The sequence below is a fragment of the Rhea pennata genome, chromosome 9, assembly GCF_028389875.1.
Source record: "Rhea pennata isolate bPtePen1 chromosome 9, bPtePen1.pri, whole genome shotgun sequence".
Classification (NCBI taxonomy): domain Eukaryota; kingdom Metazoa; phylum Chordata; class Aves; order Rheiformes; family Rheidae; genus Rhea; species Rhea pennata.
The window spans coordinates 6,979,096-6,998,852 of NC_084671.1; positions in this window are offsets into that span (position 1 = coordinate 6,979,096).

The following is a 19,757-nucleotide window of genomic DNA, read 5'->3' on the forward strand; positions in this document are numbered from 1 at the left end:
ATGGGCTTTAAATTGTGAATCATGTTTTTGTAGACCACAGGGGCCTGAGAAGATCCTATAAAGAAGGCATCTATATCAGATTTTCATCAGAGTGATATAAAACCAAGGAGAGCAACTGATAAAGCGTCAAGGACAGAGGTTTTCAGTAAGAAACTGTTTGGATGTTTCTTGTAGAAGCTCCAGAAAGTGTAGAACACAAAGCATAGAATAGACCCGACGCTCATCTTCTAGCTGAACAGTACAGACATCAGCTAGACAGGAAATGTTGGGACATGAGCAGCAGAAAAAGAAAGGCAGAGTATAGCTGTGGAATGGAAAGAGGTTGAGAAGCTGGAGTTGAATACATTTCACTGGGAAATTCTTACTATGAAATTATATTTAGAAATTATCTCTTTTGCTTGGAAGACAATTGGTCTTGAAAAGCCCCTTTAAAGCGAGCACGGGAAAAGCACGAGGGAACTGAACCGGTAAGAAAGGATGCTGTATGTGAGCGCGGTATCCATTGCTTAGTTGTGGATCTATATGTTATTATTCTCTCAGAACCTTTTTATTCCCCCCCCCCTCCATTGATCATAAGAAATATCCTCAGAGTCCTGAGAGAATGGGACTCTAACTGAAGACATTCAGCCGTGAAAACTGTAGGTAATTTAGCTTTACATCCTGTCAGAGTAGCAATGTTTTCTTCAACAGCATTTTCTTTAGACTCTTTCAAAATGTTCGGAGTGTTTCTCAGCTGATCATTTATGGCCATAAGATGAATCATAAAGTGCAATCAGGAGGCTGGTATTTCAATACAGTCCAAAGTAAATTAAAAATCTGTCTGAAATGTCGTGCTCACTTTTTCCATCTGGATCAAGTGTTCCTTTTAAACCTTTCACAACACAAAACTGTGTTTATATAAGTTTATCTCTGTTACCAATTCTATACTTTCTTTTTATGTTTCACATGAAATGAAGGACTCCTGAAAATGTTTTCTATAGGTATGGAATTGCCAACTTGAAAGGTTAAAAAGCAGTGGCTCTAAGCAATAAGGTTTAGTTATTTTCCTTAGGATAATTCCATGCGCCACACTGGCAGGACATTGCTGCTGAAGTTCGGCCTAAATATCGATGTGCTCCATCACCTCTTGTCATACATCCCTGTGATACTCTACATTACTCCTGTGTGTCTATATTTTTTTATATGTGCGCTCTTTCTGTTTTCTACTCTCATGGCTTTATTCCTTCATTTATCAAATTCTTGGCCTTCTGTTCTGGACAGAATGTCCAGAAGAGAGGATATTTGCAAAATCAAGTGTTTTCAAAGCTACTTCTAGAACATTTATTGTCTGACAGTTGGCAAATGTGAACACACAAAAATCCTGCTCCTCCTGTTCTCCAAAGAATGAATGGAATGTAACAAAGTAAGGAAACTGCTTAAAGGCTATAAAAATAGGTAGAAAACCTCACCTTTTAACCTTCCTTTTTGAATAAAATACAGTGATGTACTTTTCCTAGGTAGAGCTTAATTAATTTTCCTGATTCAAAGATGTGAATTGGAATAATTGTGACAAGTGTGAATCCTTGAATATATGTCAGGCTTTTTCATTATCAAGCTTCTGCATGTCCTTCTAAGTTCTATATTTGTAAAAACTTATATCATAAAGAAGACTGAGGATTATCTGTGGATGTCTGCAGTTGTGTGAGTCAGTAAATTGTTTATTTTCTCAGTGGGAGTTCACTCAGGACATTGAGGAGCTATTTCCTCCTAATTAGTTCCCCAGATTCCTCTTATACCAAAAAAAAAAAAAAAAAAAAAAAAAAAAAAAATCACAAAAAAAAAAAAAAAAAAAAAAAACTTAGGCTTCCAGGAGTCTGTTTGGGTCATTATTTTCTTGATAAATGCACTCACTGCCACTCTAGATTTCCCAGAAGGGACACTGCAGGGTAGAAGAATGTTGTGTTGCACGTTATGTTCCATGATTGGTTCAAATTACTCAATTTACCCAGTATTTTTGAAAGACAATCTTAAATCATCAGTCAGCCACATCCTAATTTCAGTGCTGATGCCACAGTCATTTTTCCTCAGAGCATCACTGAACAAGCTCTCCTCAGTTTGTTTCATACTTTGATGAACTAGCTGGCTGTGGGGACTGGTACTGAGATCTGAGACATTTCATTAGGGATGTTGTTAGTTGTTTCCACTGTGGATAGCTTTATATGAAAGATGTGGGTAATGCTGATTTTACACATACTAGGCAAAGATTATTCACTTTTAAAATTTACCAGCATACTTCACCAAACTGCTCTGAGGTGTCATCTTGTCAGATATGTATGCTACTCAAGGTGTTTTATCTTGCCTGTTCTTTGATGGGAACCCACAATTAAACATAAGATAGTGTAGAAAGAGAATGACATTTATATAGCAGGTGCTAAGGAGACAAACAGCACTGTTTCGGTCTTTAGATCAACAAATACTTCCTCAAAATGAAAAGTATGTCCTTTCTTTCAGACCCAAAGTTTAGCTCCATCCTGTGTAAACATGCTCATTTTTAACGCCCCCCTCCGCAAATCCTTTCATACTATGTATCTTGTGGTTATTATATTGTGCTCATTCTTTGATAATTGTTCACCTCTATGGTGCGGTGTCGTGAAGCACAGCTTGGCGTTTTCATTTATTCTATAGACCCTCATTTAGTCTTACTGAGGTTTAGGCTGCTTGAAACAGCTCGGCTGAGCTAAATTCCACAGCCTAAATTGCACCTAAATACCTGTGTTCCCTATGGGCCTTCAGAGGCATGTAAGCAGTTGGGTAGGCTAGGCGCTATGAGTTAAGTAAAATGACAAATGTACAACACTGGACCATAGCAGGTGTATTGAAATGCTTACTGCAGATATAATCATATTTACATCCATGCCAGCTGTACAGAAAAATAGTTACAAAATAAATGCTTGTCAAGTGCTGTGGAGCTGATTTTGCAGCCACAGTGCTTCTATCCCCAGGTTAATCTGCACGTGGCTGTGGAAGGAGGAGGATGAGATAACTCATATTTTCACTAGAGCTGCTGCGACATCTGTGTTGCAAACAAACATCCATTGTAGTACCAAAGCCTGTCTTTAATTTGCATCATTTTGCAAAGCTAATAGTCCCAAAGGAATGAGGAGATAAGAATAATTTTTGCTTTTACTTAGATTATAGGGCAGGTTTAGCTTGGTTGGTTAGAGCATGGTGCTAGTAATGCCAAGGTTGTCGGTTCAATCCCTGTAGGGGCTATGCCGAGGGCTGGACTACCAGAGGTCCCTTGCAACCTTACCATTCTACGATTTATTATTTTTGGACATTTGCTTGACTAAGGCCTCATTAAAGACCTGCAGATAGAATAGAAATGCACCTTTCCGTTGATAGAAAATTCACCTTTCTTTCTTCTGTGATTATGAAAATAGCTAACAGACATTCCTCTTCTGTCTGCAACCATAAGATATGTGGCCTTGCAAACCTTTCTTGCAAAGTCTCTGAACTACACACATGCAACACAAACCCGGCATGATTGTAAATATTGAGAACATTTTAGAATAAAGAAAACAGAGAGCTGAGGAAAATAGACACAGTGCAATTTGTTCTTATTAGTAAGTATTGAATTGCAAGGCGAATATGACATTAGATGCCTTGTTATATTTTTACTCCCCTGGAAACAAGCTAAAGAAGCAGCAATGCCAGGCTTAGCAGCGTTGGAAACGCAGCCACACTGACTGCACCCTCTACTGGCTGATGTACAGATGATTTTGACTCCTCTCACTATAGGAGAAACCCTAGAATTTGCCAGCAAAAATATTATGGTATCACTATTAAAAGGAAATGTTCGTGTCCAAATAAAGGAAGTGAAAGGTGTGAGAAATAGAAAACTAATGAATTCTTTAATCTTCCTGGAGAAACTATGTGGAGAGAACCACTATGCTTTGTTTCTCCAGGGGGGAATGCTGAAGTTTGCCACACGTTAAGCAGTATTGTGCTTATTGTGAATGCCAGGCATGTTGTCCATTAAATTCTGCAAATGTCAGGTATAGAAAAAGTTGGTATTCTGCAAGCAAAACTTTCTAGAAAGTTGAAAATTAAAATTCAAAGACATGTCCTTCTGGGGGTGGGATTCAGTTTAGCATCAGGTATGTTATGACAAAATATTTGAACATTTTTCACTTTAAGATGTTTCTAGAAGATTTTGTTTAAAGAACAATTAAGATTTCAAAGTCTGTGCAGAATGCATATTGTAACATGACCATAGTATCTGAAGATAATACACTCTCTTGGGTTATGATATCCATTAAATAATAAGCTTCTCAGATGCTATAGTTCTTCTACCTTTTTTTCCCTTTTCTTCCTCCCTTTTCTCTTTCTTTTCCTGTAAGTAGTGAATGTTCAGTGCAGGATGAAGCTCTGGAGACAAAACCTTCCTTTTGTAGAAAAAAAAAAAAGTGCAATGTTTGGGTAAATTCCCTTTTCTCACAACTTTCTGCCTTGCTTTTGATGCGGATAGACTATTTTTCACAGTAGTTAGCCTGCCTAAAAGGATGGCAGCTAAGGCTTCCTGAGGCTGTAGTTTGTCTGTTGTGGCAGACACAGGCCTCCAAAGACACCTCACACAGAGTAAGTGATGCCCTTTCTGGTTTCTAGAGGGACTTGGCAGCTGGGTGCTGTACATCCTGTGCTATTGTGTGTCTCTGCGTGCGGCCAGGGATGCAATGGCACGTGATCCAGCCTGCACCTACGGCACAGCTAAAACCAACCCTTTTGAAATATGTGATGGTCTGATACTGAGTAATTAAAATGACTAGATCGTACAATAATGATGATAATGTGCTCTAAATAATGGCTTGTTGATACTACAGTGAGATTTTCAGAAACCATGAGCTGCCTCCAGTCTACTTCCTTTAAAGAAATTGTACTTTCAAAAACATTAGTGCCCTCCTATCACGTGGTAAAAAATAACTGTCCTTCAGGTTCCTTAGTTTAGGACCTTTTTAGGTCTCTCTGCTTTGGAAGTTCCTGGCAAACGTTTCACTCTCTGCTTTGTCTCTGTGTTCTTGTCTGTGTGTGTCTGTTCGAGATAGCGTGATTTGTCATTGCACAGTGAATCCGATTTCCAGAAATCATGAGCTTTAAAACATATGAAGATAAGCAGGTGAATGCGTTATTGTACAGTATTTCTATTACGGTACTATCTCCTGGCTTTCCCATCACTTCCCGCGACATGCTTCCCCCCCGGGCCGAGACCCCCCCTTCCTCCCCTTCTGTAGGGGGAGATGGTTTCTGCCCTGACGATAGACCAAATGGATTACAGAGAGAGAGAGAGAGAATAAAATGTATAAGAAGTAAAACCATTTACTCGAGGTCTCCCCCAAGTCATGGGCAAAGCCAGAGCGGGAGGCTGCCCCTGACTTCCAGGGCAGCACCCAAACGCGGGACGGCCCCAGCCGCTTCGCAGTGCAGCTCGCACAAAACAGGTTGAAAGTGGTTCACCACTTTTTAAGAGCGTTTTCAATTTGCATTTTTTGCAGGTATCTTTCAGTTGTCAGGAATTAACTGGGACACCGTGAGTTTTAATTGATAGGATCAGGTTATTTGGTGCTTTTTTTTTTTTTTTTTTTTTAAGTAATATCTCAAATGTTTGACTCCTTTGGCCAGTAGTCATCACGACAGCCAGGCTAATTATATCGGTCACTGAGTTATCAGTGCACTTGTAACTGGAGGCAAGCACACTCCAATCAAGCAACGGAAACTGGAAGTAAAATAATGATATATTTCACAATCTTCTTATTACTGACTCATTTAAATAAGGATCTAAAATGTTTTATCAGCGCTGAGAGAGCATCAAGATTTCAACAAGTCTTAATTCACAAAACTTGAAGCTTTCCTGGCTTATGGAAACTGGCTGGTGAAGAAGAAAAAGATGTCTCCCTGCAAATGCATGCAGAAAACATCTTATGATTTACTTGCAAATGCTGACAATCCAGCCTACCTCTTTTATTTTCCTGCTGAGGTCAGCTATTAGGAAACAATCAAAATTCTCTGATAAGGCTCTTCTAACTTCCATCTCGTTATGCCAGAGATGAAGATGGTCCCTGGTTCTCTGTCATTTAGTTACTGAGTCAAAAAGAATAAAAACTGCAAGTAATAATTATGTAATGTCATGTAAGAACTGCATGTAATACTTCTTTAGGAAATGTCCCAGGACACTTTAAAATTCAAAGAAGCAGTATATAGTATGTACCCTTTTCAACTATAGATTTAAACTAATTAAATTGAAAAACTAGAAATAGGTTGGCTTTCACATAGTGTAGCCAGAAAATTGTTTACATAAATGATTTTCATAATCAAAAAATAGCTTCCAGCTCAATACTCTCCTATATTTGGTCACTGCAAAATAAGGTATTAATAGATTCGGTCTCCGAAGGGTAACTGAAATTTTAGAGAGGGACAGAGTCATAAAACTCTTCTAGACTAGAAGTATTTGCAGTCCTATAAACAAGGAAATGGGTTTTATAATTAATTCAGAATTCTCTGGCAAGCACAGTAGAAACATGCAGTGTGTTGTAATCTACTGATTAAGTTCCAGGAAGAACATTGGCAGTAGCTTTCTTTATCAATGTTAGTCCTTCAATAGCACCCTAAAGAAACTGAAATTCTGAGTCCCAGAATAACCGGGGGTTGAAAGCCCTGTGCTCATCCGGGTCAAGGCAAGGCAACATTTTGGGCCTGTAGGCACAGGGTTTGTGTCATCTTTGTATCCTATCTGTTTGTCTCCTCTTCTTGTGTCCTCAGGAGCTGTGTTTTAGAAACTCAATACTCTAACGAAAATTGCCAGAGAAAAGTTGAGGCTGAATGGGCACCTGGAACCTTCCAGTAAAGCTTTTAATCCAGGAGGATTCAACTTCACAGAACGCTTTGCCATCTATCAGACCATTGGTCATGGCTGTTAATTAAATGAAAATGCAAAATAAATCTACTGCACGGAGATACAACATAGCCAATTAAGTATTCCAGTACACGGTGTTAACGATAAAATGCAAATGTCACAGAGGACAATCTGTATGATGTCAGCATACGAACCCTCGCAGACGACAAAATGTATGATTCCCATCGCAGGCTAGCACAAAAAGAACGGCTGACCCTGGCCCCTGACTTCATGAATTGCAGTGGAGGAAGCAGTAAGGAAGTCAGGACAGGAGCATGCATTTGTTTTTTTTTGTTTTGCTTTTTTTTTTTTTTTTTTTTTGAAGAGAGTGAAGGCAGTTGAAGTTGTTACTGCTAGATGATGTGCATCTTACTTTCTTGGCTGTGGTATTTTCACTGCCCATCAAAGTCAGGCCATTCCTGAGTGACACCTTTTTGCCATACAAGCAAAGCATAATAACGACTAAATTTGACTACTTTGTCATTAAAGAACAATATTAAAGAAAATAAAACATAAGTAAGTAATAACAAGTGCTTGAAGTGACTGAAAGACCATCTGGCCCTTCTATCCTCATGAACGGTCTTCAGTGACAAAATTGTGAGGAAGGTCTACGTTGTTAAGTGACTCTTTTCTTGGCAAAATTGAACCAAATGAATAGCAATAACCAAAGAGTCATGGCTAACTAAAGCACATTATAGACAGGCATTATAATTTCATTAAAGATCTGGCAATCATGGGCAACCTAGAGAATATAAATCAACCGAGGTGAGTAATCTTAAACTAGTTTGATGAAATCAAAGAAAATAATGAAGTTACTTGCAAGAAACATTTCAATGAGCTATCCTGAGACAAGCAAATTAATAAACATTTAGACTCATGTATCTAAATAATCCCACCTTTTCTACCTATTAGGAAGGTAGAAGGTAGATTTTTCTCTTGAAAAATGCAGTCTTGAACAAGTTTAAAAGAAAGTGATTCGTATTTTAAGTTATATCTTTCAATATCTTATGAAACCTATGTCAGATAAAAAACAAATTCTTACCAGCAATGCTTCAGATGTATACTTTACATGTGTGTAGATACTTTATATATAAGTAATACTTTAGATATGTATTTTAGCTTGTTTTGCTAGTTGGTAGTTTCTTTTTTTTCTCTTGTTTTTCAATGTACTTTTTGCTTTTTTTAGAAGTTAGGTGCTTAGATGAGTGTTGTATGAAGTGCTGTTCTTAAACCTGAGAGAATGGAGCAGAGAATGGAGGAGAGTTAAAATTCAGAATATTGAAAGATACTGGACTCATTAGCATGCAGCATATTAAAACATATTTAGCACAGTTGATTGACTAGAAGCTCTTCCTCCCCTTCTCTCTCAAATGAGTCCAAACACTCTTCAACATGCCTACGTACATACTTATATATAAAAACATAAATAAATGCATGAATAAGCCACTTAGGTCTTTAAGGCAAGGACATAGTGGATGTAGACTATGAGTCAGTGTTAGACGTTATACTAATGGTACAGTAGTATCAGCCTTAAGGCACATACATCTACGTTCGGGCACAGCTAGTACTATCGCATCCCAGCAGCGGAGAGATGCGCCGTGTGCTGTGCTCTCGCTCCCAACCCCGTGGCTCTCTCCCCCGACCTGCACAACTCCTGGCACCAGTTAGAGAGAGAGGGAAGAGCCAGTGCTCCTCTTTCCCCAGCAGGATTTTGGATGAGAGGAGAGTTGGTGTGCTAGGGAGGTCCATGGAGGGAAGGCACAGAGAGAAGCGTTTATGCGCAGGAGGGGTTACAGTGAAAGACAGTGGAAAATTTAAGGAAGAGGATCCCACTGGAGACTGGGCAGAGGGGAGAGTAATGATATATATAAACTGGTATCACATACCACTGCCGTGAAAGAAAAATGCAGAAAATCTTAATGTAATCAAAGAACAACTTGGCATTTTTACACAGATTAAGATGAGTTAGGATCAGGTGGCCAAAGCAGTAAATTTGTAGTAAAGATTGTAGTAAACAAAATGGAAATTATCAGTCTCCCTAAAGATGTTGTAGAGGAATAAATGGATAGATTTTTTTTTCATATTGTTAGCATGGGACAATACTATGCTTAAATGATTCTTCCTACCCTCACTTCCAATGGCTAATTACAGGCAAGTTTCAAAGCGCACTCTGGTATTCTGGGTGCTCATTGAAATAGCAGCTTTATTCTGGCATCTGGCTATTCTTTTCTTGGAGCCCACTAATGGGATGTTTACATTGTGGCTTGGGGAACCTAGGGAAACTACATACATCCTCCTTCACGGAGTGAGAGGAAAACTTTCCACAGCTGGATTCCAATGGCTCATCAAATGAAAATAAGGATATATTTATTTCACATCTATATTATTTCTTAAATTTCAGTGCCAGAATAACCAACTCAAAGATGAGGCTCTTATGCAGATGAACAGTGGCAGAACAACTCACCAGCTATTGCCCTCTTTGGTGGTGGATTTTAAGCTCTTGGTTGTTCCTTGGCTAGAGACAAGTGATTGATATTCATAGATGACCTATATATGCAGATTCTTTTTCTAGGCTTGAAACCTTTTTCCTTCCCTTGAGAAGAACATAACAACATGCATAGGATTGCTCAGTCAGCAAAAAGTATGCTCTGCTTTTTTCCCCCCTAATTTTCGGGAGCCTTATGCTTTCAGCAGCAGTGAAAGAGTTAAAATTCTGAGTAAGGAAAGACATTAGACTTTGAAAATTAATCCTGGAATATTGTAATTATTGATACTTACCAAGTAAAAAATGTGCCCACAACAGAATTATTCCAGTTCACAGAAATGTCACAGAATTAGCTGCTGCTGTGTGTTGTCATTCTTGCCATGGACACTTATGTGTGGATCCTCAATAGGAGTTAGAGACCTAAATAGCTTGGAAGATCTGGACCTGCCCCTGGTGCCAGTGGGAAGTGCTCTCAGGTGAGAAATGTAAAAGCTTATCAATTTTGGGGGCACCTTCAGACCTTGCCTGAGGCTATATGCTTGGAAATACGAGTGGGTGTGCTATGCTTGATTAGTGTCAATATTTTAAACCCAGTTAGATGTTAACACAACAAAATACAGATTTTTAAAACAGCTGTGAAGGGGAGTCTCTCCTAAAACAACGTGAGATGTTAATGAGCCCTCTGCAAGCAGCTTAACTCAGGATGCTTATGATCTACTGTGTGATTGCAGCTGTTCCCAGAAAATGAACAGGCCTTCCACAGTCCCGAGGACTCCCTGCCTTTGCCTTCTCGTGGGGTCGGCCCTTTCCTCCCCACGTGTTCCGGGTTTTCACCTTTCCCTCCCTACTCCCCGAGCACGTGAAGGCCACTGTTTGGAGAAGACCGGAGGGTATTCTTTTTCTCGGTCAAAACCAGAAAGTAGGCAACAGAAAATACTTAAAAAACAAAACAAAACAAAACAAAAAAACAAAAAAAAAGAAATGGAATAGGGGAGGGGGAAACAACCAGCCGGCCCCACGCCGTTGTGCTCAGACCGCCTGAATAAGTGAGGACGCTGTTGTTCGCTCCGCCACACGCGCGTGAAGCGTTTCACGCGCGCCCCGCTCGGCGGGCGGCCGCTGCGCGCCCGCGGGGCCGCGGCGCGGCGCGGCGTGGGGCGGGGGGGGGCTGCCGCGGCCCGCGCTGTTCGCCGCGCCGCCGCTGGGGGTATCTTTGTACCATTTTTCATCCAGCAGCAATTTGGAGTGGAAACGTGTAATCGGGGGAAAAGCAGGGTTCCCGGCGTCTGGAGCGAGCCGCGCATCCAGGATCCCCAAAAGATCCCCCCCTCCCCGCCTCCCACCACCACCACCACCACCACCTTCCCCTTCCCCTTCTCTCCGCCCGCCCCCCGGCAGCCACTCGCCGCCCCGCGCGGGGCAGCCGCCGCCGCGCACCGGGCGCCGGCCGGGGGCTGCGGGCGGCCGCGGCGCGGGAGCGAGCGCCGGGCTCCGCGGGGTTATCTGCCGGCGGCCGGCGGCAGCGGCGGCCGGCCGGTTCGCTTTCCTTGCCCTGATGGTCGGATTTAAATGGAGGTGGCTCGGCGCGGACGGCGTTGAATTCCGGATGGGCATTTCCAGCCCCCGCCCCAATCTGAGGAGAAAAATATAAAAATCGATAAAATTCGTAAGCGTCCGGGGCACGATTGCAAAACCCTGCGCTAACATCTGCCTGGGAAGAGCCGAAGGAGGCGAATCCGGCGAATTACAGTCGCAGCTGTGATTGCGCGGAGCGGCCGTGAACTGGTAAATACTTTGCTGCTCTCCGCGCCGGGGGCTCCGGCGCGCGGGGCCGAGCCCGAGCCCCGGGGCGGGGGCGCGGGGCTGAGCCCGGGGCGCGCGTGCACGCGTGTGTGTGTGCACGCGTGTGTGTGCACGCGTGTGTGTGTGCGCGCTGGGGGCCGGGGTGAAGCCTGGCCGCGGGGTGCGTGTGGATGCGGCTTGCGAGCCCGAGCGGTGCCTCGGGGGAGCCGGAGGGAAGCAGAGATCGCGCCGGTGCCTGCCGTGCTGCTGCTGCGGGGGGGGGGAGATTTGCAAGGGGATTTGCGCGCACACACACACACACACGCACACACACACGCGCACACACGCGCGTTGCATCTATCAGCGGCGCGGCTGCATCCCGTGCAGCCGCCGGCTCCCTCCCTACCGCCGCTGCAGCCGCTGCCTGCCCTAATGCAGCCGGAGCCGAACTTTTCCTCCTCTGCTCCCTTCCGGAAAAGCAGAGGTTACACTTTGCTTTTGCCCGTGCCCAGAACTGGGGTGTGCGCCGTGCAACAGCGAGTTGCATTTCGCATGCGGCCGTACAGTAGTGTCTCTTGCTAGGCTGCCATGCCTGATGGAGGGATTTTTTTTTTTTTTCTTCAGACATCTTCTTGCTTGGGTGTTAAGTAGTTTTTTCTGACGATTGCACTGGAGTCTCATCTTTACATGCTGAAGGAAAATCAATTTTCAGCAGGTTTAATTAAAATTAATCAGGCAAATTACTTACTATTAATTGATCTATAATTAAAGCCAGAAAGTTACCTTGGAATCCGGAGAAAGGATATTATCTCAAATCATTTTAAGGATGCCTATGATTCCACAGCAATTACATTAAAATAATTGTTTAAATAAAACAAAACAGAGCTTGATTAAAGTGTGATGTTCCTGCTGCTGCAGGTAGCACGATCTGGACAAGCCGTTTTCTGCCCTAAATTTCCTGATCTTTTAAAGCAGTATCTTTTTAGTTTGACATTATTTTTTGTCTTCTGGAAGGCTAGTTGGTTTCTGCTTTAGCAACTATGGCGTGAAAAAATCCACCAGTATAAAATGGAAATTCATCTTATAGATACTATAAATACCAAAGTGAATGTTTTCAGGACATTTAGATGTTCTGTGAATTTGAAATGAAGCAGGGTTTTTTTTAACAGCATAAGCATAAAAAATTATTTTAGCAAATATTTTTTCCACCACTGCTTTCCACTGTGACAATATTTGCATTTATACAGAGCCTTAGTGGCACCAAACTGTACTGGTAAATTCACAGAGAATTCATATCTGAAAACATTTATTTGTGACCATGCTGAAAACAACTTTGTCTGGGTCCCTGAACATCTGGTGGTCTTTTTTGTTTGTTTGTTTGTTTTCTTTTTAACAGTAGCAGCATTTCTGATACATCTACAGATTATTATTATTACTGGAAGGAGCAAAACTGTAAGCTTTGAGAACTTTTTTCCTACTTTTTTTTTTTTTTTTTTTTTTCTCTGGGCTGGCTTAATTGATGCAAAGGATACTTATGAAATTGCATGTACTTTACTACAGGTAAAACAGGCAGGTCAAAGACCCATGTGTGATATAAATAAACATTTAAAAATATGGGTGATTATTCAGGGCCCTGAATTTCGAAGATGCTGATTCCCATTGACTGCCCTGGGACTTATGTAGGCTCTCCAGCTGTAGCAAGCAGCCCACTTTTGCATCTTTGAAATTTGATTTGCAGATTGGGATCCGAAAGCTAAGTAGCCATGTTTGGAAATACCGGTTGGGTTATTAGCGTGTGTGCGTGCATGCGTGACGCAGGGTTCGAGAAGGCTACTTCTTAGTTACTTTTGAAAGATTTCTTAGGCTACAGCAGCAGACTACAGCAATGTTGCAGAAGGAGTTTTGCAGTAAATAATTAGGGGACCGTTGCTACGTATGAGGAGACCTCCTTTAAGCTGTATATTCCACGGGAACAGTATGCAGGCTGTGGGAAGAAAAATGAGGCTGACGATAATCATACTAAGTGTGCTGGGAAGCGGGATTTGGCTGAACACCTCTGCTGCGTGATTAACTGAAGCAGTGAAGAAAGCCATCAGAGGCTGTGCAGGCTGGTTACGACAGTAAGTTGTGTGGAAGTGAACAGAGGAGCAGGCCTGATACTGCTTTGGTTATCTTACCCTTTTTATAAGTAGGTTAAGAAAAGAGTATCCTAGCTATCGGTAATTAAACATCCTTAATAGAGTGGGTTTGCTCTGGAATATTTGGCTGGAGGTGGAGCAGTCTGCTGAGGAGGGTTATTTAAAGATTGCGTTAGAGCTGTAGGCAGATAAACTGATGTGCAAATGAATGGAGGATTTAAACGTGGTAATGGTGGTAGTTTTATTTTTTTATCAGTTTGCATATTTAATGTCCACTGACATATACACAAGCACACACCATTATGCTGTTCAAATGGGGTCTTGGGAAAAGAGAAAAAAGCAGAAGCTTAGCTATGGTCTCAGCTTGTAATGGGCTGGCATGCCTTTATTAAATCAAATATACATTTCTTACTAATAGAGATGTAGAGCTGTGCTGCAGACCCTTGGGCTAGCTTTGAATTATTTGTTTGATGTTGTATTTATTATGTTTTTAATCACATGAAAAAGAAGCTGTTTAAAAATTAAATAGTGAAAAAAAGAAGGGGGGAAAAAGAGACAGGCACTATTTGAAAGCAGATAATGAGAAGACAACACTTTGCCAGGGATTCAGTGGAAACCTTTGCAGGAGATTTCTTTTAATAGAGGATGGGCATTAATAAATCTGATCCAGTAAACAATGCCATTTCTGATTAGTCACAGATACTCGGCCGTTGCAAGGCTAACAGCTAAAGATAAAAAATAGATCCTGACTGATGAATAAATGCTGTTATGAAGCATATTTCCATTATTGTAGCCCTGCTCCTGTATTCTGGAGGAATGTATGCATTTTGAATGGGATTGCTGCTACTTCACTGTTGCGGAAGAGTTTGTATGGAAGGGGGGGAGTTAAGGGATGGAAAAACAGGAGCTGATGAGGAAGCTTCATCAAGTGGTGCATATTGACAGCATATCCTCTAGTTTTAATGACAAACAATGACATTAAACTCCCCGAATGACTATCAAATTATCACAATTTACAAGGAGGAATTGTGTTGACTTCTTAGTGACTCAGCTCCACATTTCCACCTGCCTCTGAAGACCCCCCACGTTTCCCAGCTGACGTTGCTTTCATAATTATTCATTGCTAGCTAATGATAGGTGGCAGTGTAATATTCAAAGATTAAAAGTGACTAGTTGGCTACTTAATACCATGATCACATTTTTCTGTGTGCTCTTAACATGCCACTTTTCACTTAAAAAAAAGGAAAAAAAAAAAAAAGCGGTGTAAAGGAACATCATCTGTATCAAAGCGTGGGACATGTCATCTAGTGCAGTTACAGTAATCAAGTCATGGAAAGGTCTGGCCTGCAAACATATGTCTAAAGTGTTTTTCCCATTGCTGCAGGCGAATGAAAGATGAGGCCATTAAAAGAGAAGTGATTGGAGTTCCCTTTCCCCCATTTGGTGGTTTCTTCTGTTTTGTTCTCTTGACATTTTCTGTACAAGCTGTGCAGTGCTGCCTTTGGGTAGTCTGTTACTTAGTTTCCATTGATGCTTGGCTAGGTCTTTTGCAGGATATTAAGGAAGAAAGTACTGCTTTAGAATTAGCTACGCGTGATTGTAAAGTCATAAAAAATGATCACGGAGACTTTAAAAATATTGTATTTCAAGTGACTCATATCCCTTTAACCAAGCAGAGAACTAAATGGGCAATTTAAAAATACATTTTCTAAAGCTACTCCGTCACATCCTGCCTGGAGAGACCGTTAGCCCACTTGTTGAACTGGTTCTAGCTATTTAATGAGAATACGTATATGTTGTATTTTGTACTTTTGTTTAACTTCATCTTTTCTAAAGCTTTCTACTTCAATACCTGAACTCAAAATCATTCTTTGTATGATTTTGCTTTAACTCCTCCCTTCCCAACCGCCTTCTCCAGTTTCCAAAAAAAAAAAAAAAACCAAAAAAAAACAAAAGGGGGGGAAGGGGGGAAGTGGAAGTGTTTTGAATGTAAATGGTATTAGAAGTATCCATGAGAAGAAAATGACAACTCATTTAAGGGAAACATTATCGTATAGATAGGTAGTGAATATTTTTAGTTCTTCAAACCAATATGAAACAGGCGTTGTGGGATGGACCTTTTCGTTCTTCAGACGGATTCACAAGGATGTGTTACTTCTGCGGGGAATCAGGCCCTGAAGTTGTTGTCAGGAGACGCGTTAGAGAGACACTTCCTATCACTGTAATCGTGGCCAGCACGACCAGGACATGATCACAGGGAGACCTGAGACTTGCTGCTGTAACTTCGATAAATATCTTTCTCACAGAAAGTTGTGGAAAAGGAAAACAGGACATGGAGCTGAGTAATAGAAGCTAGACATGAAGTCAGATGGAAAGAATAAATCTTTGCAGACATTTAATGGTGTTATATTCTAAGCTTTTGGGAAATTTTATTTGAATTTTTTTTACAACAGTAAATATAGTCCGTGCTATATCTTGTTTCTATTTCATGTGAGAGAAAAATTTCCCATCTACAGCACAACACTTTACTGCTACCATTACTGCAGACTTTATAGATCAGAGATGTGTCAGCATGTTAGCTTTAGCTGTAATGCTTTTTTTGTGTGAAACCTTATGGGCCTTGCAGCCGCTTCCTCATACTGACACTCATAAAACGTTCAAGTTCTCATATTTATTATTTAATTTGCTTCCTATATAAAGCAAGAGAGCACTTCAATACATGAATATGAAGCCAAAAATGACAGGCAGGCGTGAATGGGCCTAATGAGTTTTAATAATGCACATATTAGAAACTGCTAAAGGAAGTTTAATTAAGGAAAAACAAATTAAGCATGAAATTCATTTTGGAAGAAATAGAAGTAAAGTCACAGCTATGGAAACGCCAGATCACCGGAAACGGCATTGCAAGGGGGCAGCTCCGCACAACGCCGACGTTGCGCTCCAGCGGCAGCGAGCGCTCTGCACTTCGTACGCATGGTAACGCCATTCGCGAGCACTTTGGAACTGGAGTTAAAAGTGTCGGGCTTGTGATTAAGAAATTATATTTATACTTCTGTGTTTTTTGTAATGAGCTGGGATTTGATCTCAATTATGCTGATGCAGCTGAGAGCAGAATCTGATCTAGTAAGATAAACAGTTCCTCTTTTCTGTGCCGTGTGGAAATAGGTTGCATTTTTTCTTAGTTTGTCAAGTTGAAGAGCTAGATATTGATCTAACTTTACAGCAAGGGTTTTGCACGCTTGGGAAGTGTTACTGTATGATATCCAGATAGAACAATCCAGGGACAGAATCTGAGTTCATTGAAGCATGTGTGTTTTCAGAGTAATCTCCCAAGGAATGGTAATAATTGCATTTTAGCTTTGTACATTTAATGCCTAGCGGTCATAAATAGGAAAATCAAAAACTGCTATCTGCATTATGAATTCAGTATGAAAGCTTGGGTAATGTGATGAGCTTGTGTTAAAGGTAGTATTATCATTGATAATATTACAGTTGTATCAATGGTAGCAAACAAAGTCCAATTTACATGTCTTACAAGATCAGCCCCAGTGAACCAAGGGTTGGCCACAAATGCATGTCAAGTAATAAACTTCCTTACTAATTTTAGTGCTTAGTTTTTCCCCAGTAGAGACAGCAAAGAAACAGCTTATTGCAGTGATGTCTGTGTGAGTTTTGGTGTACTCTGCAACAGTGATCTGGTGGGAAGCATGTGAATGCTTCATAAAATGTTAATCGAACAAAGTTACATTCATATACATTTACGGTATGCAAAATTCAGGTTTCAGTACTGAAGAGCTCAGACGAGAAACACTTGGGATATTTTTTCCTCTAGTTTGACCTGTGATTAACAAAAGTTCAGTTAATTTCTAGAGTAGGTCAAAAAATCTTCATTTCCTGAAGCACGCTACTGCCGTCAACAGAATAGCCATCTGATCGTATAGCTCAATAGTTACAGTCCTCAAAAGTGAATATAATATGTGGTCCATTTAAGAGTTAACCGTAAGCCGCTAAAAGGAATAAAGGTTCACTTCAGTGGCCATTATATTCCAAGCCAATGCATCTGTCATTTTTAATTTAAATCTGTATTACTTAGCTGTCTAAAACTTTACACATAAGTGACAGAGTTACCCATTCTTTCTGTTATGGGTAAAATCACCATTTCGTTACCTACTTACTGTGCAAAATGTCAGACAGCTATAGTCCACATTAAAAAATTGCAGCCAACTTCTGGTAATATAAACAATTACTTAAGCTAAGAAGTAGAACTATTTTAAGAAAATGATTTATTGATAGGAATAAATGGAAGGTAATAAGACTTAAGTGACCCTCCTCTTGTCATAGGTTTAATTTGTGTCTAATTCAAAAACAGCTTAATAGAAAATTATGATCAGAAGTCCTGCTATTTTGGCAAACTGAGTTGCAGAAATTATTTAAAGGGATCTTTTGATCATGAAAATACCAATTAATAATGAGTTAGCATTAGTGAATATACCCACTAATGGGGAAGAACAAAAATATAGTGAGGCTGAAAAATGCATGACTATTTAAATATGAGTCGTATATCATCCACTCCATTTAATTTAACTTTCCATTAATATGTGTTTCACTGTATTGGATAATCTACTTATATTTATAGATACATGTATATATGTACACATATATATTTCATGTCTTTTACTAATTTGTTTGCAAGGTTTTATTTACAAAACATAATATTAAATAGAGGCGAATGTGGGAACTGCATTGAGAAACCCGAACCTTTGATCTGTGAGTGATATAATTACACAGCTTGGAGCACTTAGAAATCCTTACCACTGGGGCTGTTTGCTGACCTGTGTACCGTAATGCTTGTGATCTCCTGCTGGTGTTGGGTGGGACTATGACCCCATCAAAATACTATCTTACTCAAAGTATAATAGTATCTTATACCTTTGTCAGCAATCTCAGAAAATATCAGAAAAGGTTGTGCATTTCAATAGATTTGGATTCGTAACAGCTTTCTCAAATTTTCAGGTTGCTGCTGTCTGGTTGAGGGATAGCAGCATGTAGGAGCTAGCCATGCTTGGCCAGACCTGGACCTTTCTTAGGTGTGCATTTTCAGGATTACAGCCTCTCCCGATCATTTCATACAGCTGTTTTCAAAACACAAACAACTCATTTCTTGAATTAAACACCTATAATTCTCTTAAAGTCACCAGGTATTTATGGAAGTACACAACACAGGATCTGCTTCATAATCTTTACTACTACATAGAGAGAAAACTTGATGTATTTGATAGAAAACATCCCTTTGCTAACTTGACATATGAAAGAAGAGATACGAAATTCTGGGAGTATCTCCTGAGGATTTGTCTGATCATGTTTATAGTTGGTATGCCACGCTGATCTAGAGTTCGCCCTGTGCTATAGTCTTTCCTTTAGTGACTTCTGCTCTTCTGGCCGCATTCCTCTATGGGATCATAGCGTATGTTTTGGAGATATGAACCATCTTCAGGCTTTTATTTCAAAGTAGAGATTGTTGCAAGTAAAAATGTATATAAATATAGTTGGTTCTGCAAAATAGTGTTTGTGTTTTGCAGTGAAGTGGCATTGTGGAGTGTTCAAAATGCTCACAATCACTTTCTGTGAATATTTGTGCAATTGGGATTTACTAGCAAAATTGATGGGGAAAGGAACTTTTAAGCTATAAAATAACAGAGCGCATCTTCAGCTAAAAAGAAAACAGCCAGTGGTACAAAGCTATCATAATAATGTCTTTATGTGTACAAAAGCTGGCATGGGGCCAGAAGCTTTGGGTCCCAGTGAACGTTGTATTAATCCATTGGTGCTATTGCAGGTGGTACAGTTTAAGACATCCCTTAAGATCTGAAGCTGTGTGAAAGAGCAACAAAGATGAGTTTGGCCGTTGCAGTTTGCCACAGATCTGACTTGTTGTGGAATGTCCTATGTGATTGGAAATGCAAAGAGGCTTTGAGGTTATCTTGGCCTGTTAGCTCCTCAGCATACTAAATGCCTCTCGAAAGCATTTGAGAATCTGAGCTGTAAGGTAATTTAAATTCAGAAAGAAGATAATAAAATAATGGATGAAATAGAAAAAATGCCATATAATATAGACTGTTCTAAAGACCATGAAAGACTTTATCAAATACACTTTACAGTAGAATTCATTTGTGTGACCATAGGGAACAATTGTGATCCTCATATCTAGGCTATAATAAAATCTGAAAATGCTTCTCCTCCTCCTCAGATTCACAGTATTCTGATGCTGAGATCTTACGCTTTGCCCCAAATTGCTCGTCATTACTGTTCAGTTTATCCTCCTGCCCATCTCTGTGATCATTCCTGCTCCTGTTTATTGCTTCTCTCTTTCTTTCTCTCTTTTTACGCTGGTTCCTAGTCAGTCATTTCAAGTCCAGACACAGAT